This window comes from Phyllobates terribilis, unplaced genomic scaffold (genome assembly GCF_046119375.1).
Source record: "Phyllobates terribilis strain yellow unplaced genomic scaffold, ASM4611937v1 Scaffold_5__5_contigs__length_657084704, whole genome shotgun sequence".
Taxonomy (NCBI): Eukaryota; Metazoa; Chordata; class Amphibia; order Anura; family Dendrobatidae; genus Phyllobates; species Phyllobates terribilis.
The window spans coordinates 380,032,543-380,042,136 of NW_027362765.1; positions in this window are offsets into that span (position 1 = coordinate 380,032,543).

Here is a 9,594-nt window from a genome sequence, read left to right on the forward strand (position 1 = left end):
TCCAAGTATCCTGGTATGTGTGGCCTCCTCAATCCCCTAATCCCTGGTATGTGTGGCCTCCACAATCCCCCATCCCTGGTATGTGTGGCCTCCTCAATCCCCCATCCCTGGTATGTGTGGCCCCCTCAATCCCCTAATCCCTGGTATGTGTGGCCTCCTCAATCCCCCATCCCTGGTATGTGTGGCCTCCTCAATCCCCCATCCCTGGTATGTGTGGCCTCCTCAATCCCCTAATCCCTGGTATGTGTTGCCTCCTCAATCCCCTAATCCCTGGTATGTGTTGCCTCCTCAATCCCCTAATCCCTGGTATGTGTTGCCTCCTCAGTCCCCCATCCCTGGTATGTGTGGCCCCCTCAATCCCCTAATCCCTGGAATGTGTGGCTTCCTCATCCCCCATTCCTGGTATGTGTGGCCTCCTCAATCCCCCATTCCTGGTATGTGTTGCCTCCTCAATCCCCCATTCCTGGTATGTGTTGCCTCCTCAATCCCCCATTCCTGGTATGTGTGGCTTCCTCAATCCCCCATTCCTGGTATGTGTGGCTTCCTCAATCCCCCATCCCTGGTATGTGTGGCCTCCTCAATCCCCCATTCCTGGTATGTGTTGCCTCCTCAATCCCCCATTCCTGGTATGTGTTGCCTCCTCAATCCCCCATTCCTGGTATGTGTGGCCTCCACAATCCCCCATTCCTGGTATGTGTGGCCTCCACAATCCCCCATTCCTGGTATGTGTGGCCTCCTCAATCCAATTATCCTGGTATGTGTGGCCTCCTCAATCCCCTAATCCCTGGTATGTGTGGCCTCCACAATTCCCATCCCTGGTATGTGTGGCCTCCACAATCACCCATCCCTGGTATGTGTGGCCTCCTCAATCCCCCATCCCTGGTATGTGTGGCCCCCTCAATCCCCTAATCCCTGGTATGTGTGGCCTCCTCAATACCCCATCCCTGGTATGTGTGGCCTCCTCAATCCTCCATCCCTGGTATGTGTGGCCTCCTCAATCCCCCATCCCTGGTATGTGTGGCCCCATAAATCCCCTAATCCCTGGTATGTGTGGCTTCCACAATCCCCCATTCCTGGTATGTGTGGCCTCCTCAATCCCCCATCCCTGGTATGTGTGGCCTCCTCAATCCCCCATTCCTGGTATGTGTTGCCTCCTCAATCCCCCATTCCTGGTATGTGTTGCCTCCTCAATCCCCCATCCCTGGTATGTGTGGCCTCCTCAATCCCCCATCCCTGGTATGTGTGGCCTCCTCAATCCCCCATTCCAGGTATGTGTGGCCTCCACAATTTCCATTCCTGGTATGTGTTGCCTCCTCAATCCCCCATTCCTGGTATGTGTGGCCTCCACAATCCCCCATTCCTGGTATGTGTGGCCTCCTCAATCCAAGTATCCTGGTATGTGTGGCCTCCTCAATCCTCCAATACTGGTATGTGTGGCCTCCTCAATCCCCCATCCCTGGTATGTGTGGCCTCCTCAATCCCCTAATCCCTGGTATGTGTGGCCTCCTCAATCCCCCATCCCTGGTATGTGTGGCCTCCTCAATCCCCCATCCCTGGTATGTGTGGTCTCCTCAATCCCCCATTACTGGTATGTGTGGCCTCCTCAATCCCCCATTCCTGGTATGTGTGGCCTCCACAATCCCCCATTCCTGGTTGCTGGTACTGGTTTGGGGGCACTTTTGTGACTGGCGCTGTAATAAAAGTGCTGTGTGGCTTGCACTGTTATAGGGGTACTGTGTGGCTTTTATACTGTTATAGGGGTACTGTGTGGCTTGCACTGTTATAGGGGTACTGTGTGGCTTTTATACTGTTATAGGGGTACTGTGTGGCTTGCACTGTTATAGGGGTACTGTGTGGCTTGCTCTGTTATAGGGGTACTGTGTGGCTTTTATACTGTTATAGGGGTACTGTGTGGCTTGCACTGTTATAGGGGTACTGTGTGGCTTGCACTGTTATAGGGGTACTGTGTGGCTTGCTCTGTTATAGGGGTACTGTGTGGCTTTTATACTGTTATAGGGGTACTGTGTGGCTTGCACTTTTTTAGGGGTACTGTGTGGCTTGCACTGTTATAGGGGTACTGTGTGGCTTGCTCTGTTATAGGGGTACTGTGTGGCTTTTATACTGTTATAGGGGTACTGTGTGGCTTGCACTGTTATAGGGGTACTGTGTGACTTGCACTGTTATAGGGGTACTGTGTGGCTTGCACTGTTATAGGGGTACTGTGTGGCTTTTATACTGTTATAGGGGTACTGTGTGGCTTTTATACTGTTATAGGGGTACTGTGTGGCTTGCACTGTTATAGGGGTACTGTGTGGCTTTTTTAATTGGAGCACAGTGAGACTGACTGGAGGAAACGTGTGGCTGACACTTGTTATTAAGCACTGTGTGGCCGGCAATGTTAGGGAGGCATTATGTGGCTAGTATTATTATTAGTGTTGGCACAGGTTGGCTGGCACTACTGTGACACTGTTCTGAAGGTGCAGTTTGGTTTGCACCATTATAGGGGCACTGTGTGACTGGTACAGTTATGGGAAACTGTGGATGATAATAGTACAATATTATGGGGCACTGTGTGGCTGACATTGTTATGGAGGGATTGGGTGGCTAATACTAATACGGGGGCACTGTGAGGCTGGATTGTTATGGAGGGATTGAGTGGTTAGTACTAGTATGAGGGCACTGTGTGGATGGCATTGTTAGGGAGGCATTATGTGGCTAATACTAGTATGGGGGTACTGTGTGACTGGCACAGTTATGGAGGGATTGTGTGGCTAGTATTAGTATGCGGTACTGTGTGACTGCTACAGTTATAGAACACTGTATGGCTGGTAATGGTACAGTATTAGAGGCACTGTGTGGCTGGAATTGTTGTGGAAGGATTGTGTGGCAAGTACTAGTATGGGGGCACTGTGTGGCTGACATTGTTATGGAGGGCAGCACGGTGGCGCAGTGATTAGCTCTGTTGCTTTGCAGTGCTGGGGTCTTGGGTTCAAATCCCACCAAGAACAACATCTACAAGGAGTTTGTATGTTCTCCCCATGTTTGTGTGGGTTTCCTCCGGGTTCTCCGGTTCCTCCCACACTCCAAAGACTGATAGGGAATGTAGATTGTGAGCCCCAATGGGGACAGTGATGATAATGTCTGTAAAGCGTTGTGGAATTATTCGTGCTATATAAGCAAAAAAAAAAAATACATTTTGTGGCTAATACTACTATGGAGGATCTGTGTGGCTTTCATTGTTATGGAGGAATTGTGTGACTAGTACTAGTATGAGGGCACTGTGTAGCTGCATTGTTATGGAGGGATTATGTGGATAGTACTAATATGGGGGCACTGTGTGGCTTGGATTGTTATGGAGGAATTATGTGGATAATACTAATATGGGGGCACTATGTGGCTGGCATTGTTATGGAGGGATTATGTGGATAGTACTAATATGGGGGCACTGTGTGGCTTAGATTATTATGGAGGAATTATGTGGATAGTACTAATATGGGGGCACTGTGTGGCTGGTATTGTTATGGAGGGATTATGTTGATAGTACTAATATGGGGGCACTGTGTGGCTTGTATTGTTATGGAGGGATTATGTGGATAGTACTAATATGGGGGCACTGTGTGGCTTAGATTGTTATGAGGGATTATGTGGCTAGTACTAGTATGGGGGAACTGTGTGGTTTGGATTGTTATGGAGGGATTATGTGGCTAGTACTAGTATGGGGGCACTGTGTGGCTGGCATTGTTATGGAGGGATTGTGTGGCTGCTACTAATGTAGGGACACTGTGGCTGGCATTGTTATGGAGGGATTGTGTGGCTAGCACTATTATCGGGGCACTGTGTGGCTGGCATTACTATGGAGGGATTGTGTGGCTAGTACTAGTATGGGGGCACTGTGTGGCTGGCATTGTTATGGAGGGATTGTGTGGCTAGCACTAGTATAGGGGCACTGTGTGGCTGGCATCGTTATGGAGGGATTTTGTGGCTAGTACTAGTATGGGGGCACTGTGTGACTGACATTGTTATTGAGGGATTGTGTGGTTACTACTAATATGGGGGCACTGTGTAGCTGGCATTGTTATGGAGGGATTGTGTGGCTACTACTAATATGGGGGCACTGTGTAGCTGGCATTGTTATGGAGGGATTGTGTTGCTAGTACTAGTATGGGAGCACTGTGTGGCTGGCATTGTTATGGAGGGATTGTGTGACTAGTACTAGTATGGGAGCACTGTGTGGCTGACATTGTTATTGAGGGATTGTGTGGCTACTACTAATATGGGGGCACTGTGTAGCTGGCATTGTTATGGAGGGATTGTGTGGCTACTACTAATATGGGGGCACTGTGTAGCTGGCATTGTTATGGAGGGATTGTGTTGCTAGTACTAGTATGGGAGCACTGTGTGGCTGGCATTGTTATGGAGGGATTGTGTGGCTAGTACTAGTATGGGGGCACTGCGTGGCTGGCATTGTTATGGAGGGATTGTGTGGCAAGTACCAGTATGGGGGCACTGTGTAGCTGGCATTGTTATGGAGGGATTGTGTGGCTAGTACTGGTATGGGTGCACTGTGTGGATGGCATTGTTAGGGAGACATTATGTGGCTAGTACTAGTATGGGGGCACAGTGTGGCTGGCATTGTTATGGAGGGATTGTGTGGCTAGTACTAGTATGGGGGCACTGTGTGGCTGACATTGTTATGGAGGGATTGTGTGGCTAGTACCAGTATGGGAGCACTGTGTGGCTGGCATTGTTATGGAGGGATTGTGTGGCTAGTACCAGTATGGGGGCACTGTGTGGCTGGCATTGTTATGGAGGGATTGTGTGGCTAGTACTGGTATGGGTGCACTTTGTGGATGGCATTGTTATGGAGACATTATGTGGCTAGTACTAGTATGGGGGCACCGTGTTGCTGGCATTGTTAGGGAGACATTATGTGGCTAGTACTAGTATGGGGGCACCGTGTGGCTAGTGCACAGTTATGGGGATACTGTGTATCTGGCACAGTTATGGGGCACTCTGTGGCTAGTGCTGTTAGGGAGCACTGTGTGGCTAGTGCTGACATGACAAGTCCTAGCCACAAGAAACTGTGATGTGAATACACTCTAACTCTGTCTCGGTCTACAATTAGTCCATGCTCCTGACTCGCCCAGGGGGATGGGGATGACTCGGTCCCCGGGCCTTTAGCCTTGGGGATGTCGCGGTGGTCGGCTCCCGGGTCCGTACCCTGGGGTCACTCTTTAAAAAGCGTTGATAGATGTTTATTTTATAAAAGTTTGTGACGCTACCTGTGGTATCTGGTGAGAATCACCAGCGCTGCGCAGTCCGCTGAGGCCGGTGATAAGGCAGCTTGATGGTACAGCTCCCCACAGGTGGAGCTAGGCCCCAGGGCAGTGTATGCAGGGGGATGCAGGACAGACGAGACTCAGCCGGATCAGAGCAAGAACAGGGACAGACACGATAGTCACTTCAGTACCTTTTACTGATGGAAATTCAGGCACATCCCGGAGCACTGTAGGGTGAAGGGTGCTTGTCAAGATCCTCCCCAATGAGCGGGTGTAGGGCCTCCTGTTTCTTGCCTCTGCGTAGTAAGTTTCTGACCTGCCTGGAGCTAGGCCTAACTTTGTCTCTGTCCTGTGCTGGCTGACTTTGTGGTAGGGCCTTCTCTTGGAGTACACACTCCTCAGCTTGCAGGGCCTATGTGTTTCCTGGCTCTGTTACGCATCAGCACTTTAGCGATCCCGGGACTTGTAGTTCCCCAGGGATTCCGGTTATATCTTACTGGGTCATAGAGATCCCGGTAAACTTCGGACCCGGTGTCCGGTAAAGGCTTCGGGGTGAGCAAGTTAAGCTCCTCTGCCCCCTTTGTACTAACTCTCCACTCGCCTTCAGCCTACTCGGGCCCTCACTAGGCTACTCACACTAACGGCAGCTTGCCGCGCTTCACCGATCTTATGGCGCCGGCACACCTAAAGCTCACTCCTCTGAGCTACAACTGAGTCTTGACTGTGCTCCACCGCAGACTAACCTCTCTCAGGCTTCTCTACTGCAGGAACTCTCTCAACAGGCTTGGTTCTCTGTCGACTCCAGTCTAGACTCCCTGCTGCCTGGCTCCACCTTCCCTATTTATCTATCCCTAACGGCTCCCTCTGCTGGTCTGAGGTGGAAGGTGAAGATGTGTGAATGGTTATGGGGGCCTCTTGTGGAGGAATCCATCAATGCACTCTTCCAGGATCTGTGATACCAAGCGCAGCTGGGCGTCACATTCCCCCCTAGTTAAGCTCAGCACTCCCAGGCTGAAGTACATTTTATCAAACAATAACATTAGGAAACATAAGTAATACAACAACAATGAGAACAATCTTCCCTTTATGGGAGGCACGAATCTTAAACGTTGCATAATAATAACAAATGCAGAGTGTCCTCAGATTTCAAGTCTCCTATGGTGAGGTTCCCAAGAAGGATGTCCGTCTCACAGGGTAGAGTACTTGGCGGTTTTGAGGGACCTGTCCTAAACCCTATATGTAGGCCCTGGGGTGGCTGCAGGGCATGAAGATCCCGTGTTGGACCTCCAATAGAGCCACTCCAGACAGGTTTTCCTTCTGAGGTCACCTAAAAGGGCACTCCAGGGAGTGCAATTATATACACAAATAGTTTTTGGGCTGCACACAGTCCTCAGCCACGCAGTTCTTTAGTAAATAATAAAGGAATTAATGAGGTTAAGCACAAATTAATACGGACATATGCATGAAAATACACAATGATGCAGTACATTCCAATTCAATACACAATATCCCAGGGGTAACTATCTACATTTTCAGCAATTTGACTACTTACTGAGTGTACCTAGCAGGGGGTTTACCTCTCGTGCTACGTGATGATCTGCGTAGTGCGGTGGTCTTCGGGGTATCAGTGTCTGTATTATCAGTTACTCTGCCAGTTCTATGTGTGACCATGTTGTAAAACTGCCTTAACCTCTCTCTTGGGCTGGCAAGTCTACCATTGGCTGGGCCCTCTTGCTCTGTTCCTACCGGGGATACTTCTTGAGCTGGCTCTTCTGCAGCACTTACAGGTTCAACTTGCTGTGAAGGGTTTGCTGGCTGTTCATAGAATTGGAGTACTGGAATGATTACTGCTCCTCCTATTTGAGGCCAATCTGCCGGGAAATCTCCTAAATCAGTGTGTATCACTGTTTCTTTATGTTCTTCCGGGATAGTAAGAGGCACTTCATCTTGGGGTTTCAGTAAGTCTGGACACAATTTTAGGTGGTCCCTGGACACTGTAGCAGACTTTTTTCCTCCGTCTCGACTGATTATGCAGGTCTTCTTGTTGTCAAATCTTGACGGTAACACAGTGTAGGGTTCTTTTTCCCACTGGTCATCAAGTTTGTGGTTACGTCTTTTCCTTTTTAATACTGTTTCACCAGGTGTGAAAGGTTCTGCTGGCTCATTTTTGTTATAGTTGGCTTCCTGTTTGTCCCTTGCTCGAGTGAGACTATCCTCGACACAGGCTTGTACTCTTCTGTACTGCTCTTGTCTGGTCTTGTCCCAGTCTTCAGTGGTCATATCAGCTTCAGGCTCAACAACACCAAGCTCCAGATCCATGGGCAGCTTTCCTGGCCTTGCCCGCATGAGGTATGCCAGAGTGCAGTTGGTGGAACTGACTGGTATATGATTGTACAGATCCACTAGGTCTGGTAGTAGGTCTGGCCACTGGTTTCTCTCCTCAAGTGGTATGGTCTTTAGCAGGTCGATGATGATGTTGTTCATCTTTTCAAAGAGACCGTTTGTTTGTGGGTGGTACGGTGTAGTTCTGATCTTTTTACACCAGTATAGATGACAGAACTCCTTGAACAATTCAGCCTCAAAGGCCGGGCCTTGATCCGTCAGCACCTGCTCAGGGTATCCATGGGGTCTGCAGAAACACGCTTGGAAGGTCTTTGCTGCTGTCTCTGCCGTCAGGTCTTTGACGGGGGCGACCACCAGGAAACGTGAGTAGTGATCCACCATGGTCAAAGCATAGGAGTACCCTGACCTGCTGGGGGACAGCTTGACATGGTCCAGGGCCACGATCTCCAGGGGTCGAGTCGTCTTGATGGGTTGCAGGGGTGCCTTCTGGCTGCTGAAGTCTTTTCTTCTTAGGCCACAGGGTCCACAGTCCCGGCACCACCTCTCAATGGAGCTGCGCATTCCTACCCAGTAGAATCGACACTTCAGCAGGGTCTCTAGCTTTTTCCAGCCAAAGTGCTCCGCCTGATCGTGGTAAGCTTCTAATACCATCTGGATGTCTGTCTTCGGGACCACTATCTGCCATACCATCTCATGGGTTCTGGGATTGATGTACCTCCGACACAGCTTCTCAAGGTAGATAAACAGCCGGCTTCTCTCGTTCCACAGCTGCTTTGCTTGCAGAGACGCGTCTTTTTCCAGGGAGGAACCTTCTTGGGTTATCAGCTCCTTGATGCGGCTGACAACCGGGTCACTGTCCTGGGTCTCTTTCCAGCTGTGGTGAGGCAGGGGGTTTAACGTCTTTCCACGCTGCTTCCTGGAGGCTCGGTGCTCGCCTATTATTCCATTCCGGTGAAAGGCAGGTAGCTCTATCTCTTCCAGGTCATCCACTTCTTCTTCTGTGTCTGACTGGTGAGGCATCCTAGACAGAGCATCGGCGTTGGCGTTCTTGCGGCCCGCCCGGTATTTCATTGTAAATTGGTAGTTTGACAGCTGAGCCATCCATCGTTGTTCCAGAGCTCCCAACTTAGCTGTTTCAAGATGGGTCAAGGGGTTGTTATCAGTAAAGGCAGTGAACTTACTGGAGGCCAGGTAGTGTTTGAACCTTTCAGTGATGGCCCAGACCAAGGCCAGGAACTTCAACTTGAAGCTGCTATAGTTCTCTGGGTTTCTCTCGGTCGGGCGGAGCTTCCAGCTTGCGTATGCGATCACCTTCTCTTGGCCATTCTGCTTCTGACTTAAGACTGCGCCCAGTCCTTCATTGCTGGCATCTGTATACAGCAGGAACAGTTGCCTGTAGTCAGGGTAGGCTAGGATCTCATCACCTGTCAGGATCTCCTTCATCTCCTGAAATGACTCGGCTTGCTCCTTACCCCAGTGGAATGGGGGATTTCTGCCTTTGGGGGACTGCCCTACCAGGAGGTCTTGCAGAGGAGCTGCTTTCTTGGTGTAATCTTTTACAAACCTCCGGTAGTATCCTACTAGTCCCAAGAACTGACGCACCTCCTTGAGGTTCTTCGGCTCCGGCCACTTCTGGATGGCTGTGACCTTCTCCAGGTCTGGTGCTACCCCTTCCGGACTGACAATGTGCCCCAGGTACTGTACCTTTCTCTTGAGCAGGTGGCACTTTGAGGGCTTCAACTTCATCCCGTACCGGGACAGTGACTCAAATACCTCTGCCAGGTGCTTCAAGTGGTCCTCGTACGTTCTGGAGTACACTATCACGTCGTCCAGGTAAAGTAACACAGTCTCGAAGTTGTGGTGTCCCAGGCAGCACTCCATCAATCTCTGGAACGTTCCGGGGGCATTGCAGAGTCCAAACGGCATACTGTTGAACTCGCAGAGTCCCATCGGGGTGGTAAAGGCCGTCTTC